Genomic DNA, 2512 nt, shown 5'->3' with positions numbered 1-2512 from the left:
TAATAGATACTGTAAAAAGGTCTGATTAGTTAAAAGTAACAAGCATTGCCCTAATCCAGTGGTGCTCAACCTGCACATTAGAATCACCTGAGAATCTTGTTAAAATCCTGATTTCTGGGCCTCATCCTCCGTAAATTCTGTTTCTTTGTTACTAATGATGAGGCCCAGAAATCAGGATTTTAACAAGATTCCCAGGTGATTCTAATGTGCAGCCAAGGTTGAGAACCACTGCCCTAACTGGTTTGGCTCAGTGGATAGAGCGTCGGCCTGCGGATTGAAAGGTCCCAGGTTCGGGCATGTATCTTGGTTGTGGGCACATCCCCAGTAGGAGGTGTGCAGGAGGCAGCTGATCGATGTTTCTAACTCTCTATCCCTCTCCTTTCCTTTCTGTAAAAAATCAATAAAAAATATATTTAAAAAAAAGAATTATGCTGTTATTAAAAAAAAAAAGTAACAAGCATCAACAGATGCATACAAAATCCAGCCTGATCATACTGGGTATGAGCCTGTAGCGAAGCACAGGGCACCAGCCTTTCCAAGGGATGGCCTTCACAAGAGGAGGGAGTGATGGGGTGAAAAGATCACAAGACCATTAAAAAATCAGATAACAAATTAGGCACAGATTAACTGTAAACAGTTCTCTCTCCCCGGTGGACAAAAGGAATAAGCTTCTGATGTTGACTCTACACCAGACAATTTCTACAGCCGGCCCATCCTGTTGCCACATGAGGGCTGGTGCCATGGGTGGGCCTGATGGAGCCATCACAGGCCTGGGCTGCTGGAGTCTGTCTGCTTGTGTCAGATCTGTGTGTGTGTGCTGTATGGAGGGCTGAGTGTGTCTGGCACGGTTTCTTTTGGCAGCTGGATATGAGAGATCACTTTATGTTTTGTTTGAAAGAGGAGAGGGGGTTTGTGTTGGAAGTCCCAAGTGTGTTCTTGGTTTGTGAAGGGCTCTGTGCTCTCGTCTCACTGCCCATTCAGCAGCGGTAGCTTTCCGCTGAGGCTTTGGCCTGGACATTCTTGTCCAGTTTGGTGGGTTCAGAAAATTCATAGTAAGGCTCCATCTCTGTTCCCTATTAAGTGCATTCCGTGCGATCATCTGGAATGCCTGCTCCACGCTGATGGCCTCCTTGGCTCTGGTCTTGAGGTAGGGGCTGTTGTTTTTGCTGCAGCACCAGGCCTGTGCTTGTTTTGTGGCCATTTGCCTGCTTTCAAGGTCAATCTTTTTTTTCTTCTTCTTTTTTATTTTTATTATTATTAGTTAAGGTATTACAAATGTGTCCTCATCCCCCCCATTAACCCCCAACCTCCCCCCCCCACACACAAACTCATGCTCCCATCCCCCTGTTGTCCATGTCCATTGGTTTGGCTTATATACATGTATACAAGTCCTTCGGTTGATCTCTTCCCTCAAGGTCAATCTTATTTCCCAATACCACGAAAGGAAAGTTTTCAGGGTCCCGAGGACTGACCTGGATGAGAAACTCATCTCTCCAACCGTCAGGTGTTTTGAATGTGTTGGGGGCAGTCACATCAAATACCAGAACACAGCAGTCTGCACCTCTGGAAAAGGCCACACTATGAGACTGGAACCATTCCTGTCCTGCAAGTCCCGATCTGTATGGTAACTAGTCTGTCACCCACCATCACCTCCTTTGTCAGAAAGTCTGTTCCTTTTGTGGCTTTGAATTTCTGAATTTCGGACTACTGATTTCTTCTTCACACACTGGTTCATGAGTGATCTCTTACCAACTCCAGAATCTTCCAGGATGATAACCTTCAGCAACGCTTTCTTCCTAGAGGTCATCCTTCAAGCTTGACTGCTCCACTGGGGGCTCTGAGCCGGGCGTGTCACCAGGGCTCTCACCAAGTAGGAGACTCAAGGGAGGACAGGGACAGAGAAGTCCAAGTTCCAATTCCAGCAGGTTCCTCAGCGCTCTCCAAGACGCCAGCTCTGCTCCCACTTCCACCACCGCTGCGCCTGGTCCTGTTTTATTCCCCACCATGCACAGTGCCTGAAGCATGGCAGGGGCTCAACAAATACTGGTTAGATGAATGAATCTGTGCCTTCAATAATCCCTTTCTGGGTTCAAGTAAACAGCCCTCTCACAAACCGAAGATTGTTACGGCAGTGTCCTGTCTTTAATCTTTTAAAAATATATATGTTTTTATTGATTTTTAGAGAGAGAGAAAGGGAGCGGGATAGAGACATAGAAACATCAATGAGAGAAATATGGATTGGCTGCCTCCTGCATGCCCCCTACTGGGGGATAAGCCCGCAACTCAGGCATGTGCCCTAACCAGGAATTGATCCATTGACCTCTTGTTTCCTGGGTCAACACTCAACCATTGAGCCACACCAGCCAAGCCTGGCTTGAATCTTGTAACCGAAGTAGGGCCAGAGCTGATTGGAACAGTTTGGAATTTTCAGGAAAATTCCTACTGTCTCAGGTGACTGGAGCTATTCTCAGCCTTAGGGACTCCTTCCAAGACAGGACCAGGGAGTGGCTCC

At 47.0% G+C, this 2512-nt stretch overlaps 1 pseudogene; it reads right to left on the bottom strand.

The window, feature by feature from the left end:
* Window positions 1–655: 655 nt before the first annotated feature.
* Window positions 656–2065, bottom strand: LOC132220007 (ras-related protein Rab-7a-like; annotated as a pseudogene).
* Between the last annotated feature and the right edge of the window lie 447 nt (window positions 2066–2512).

The sequence above is a fragment of the Myotis daubentonii genome, chromosome 1 (genome assembly GCF_963259705.1).
Source record: "Myotis daubentonii chromosome 1, mMyoDau2.1, whole genome shotgun sequence".
Classification (NCBI taxonomy): domain Eukaryota; kingdom Metazoa; phylum Chordata; class Mammalia; order Chiroptera; family Vespertilionidae; genus Myotis; species Myotis daubentonii.
The sequence above is the reverse complement of the archived record's forward strand: the minus strand, read 5'-3'. Positions and strand labels throughout refer to the sequence as shown.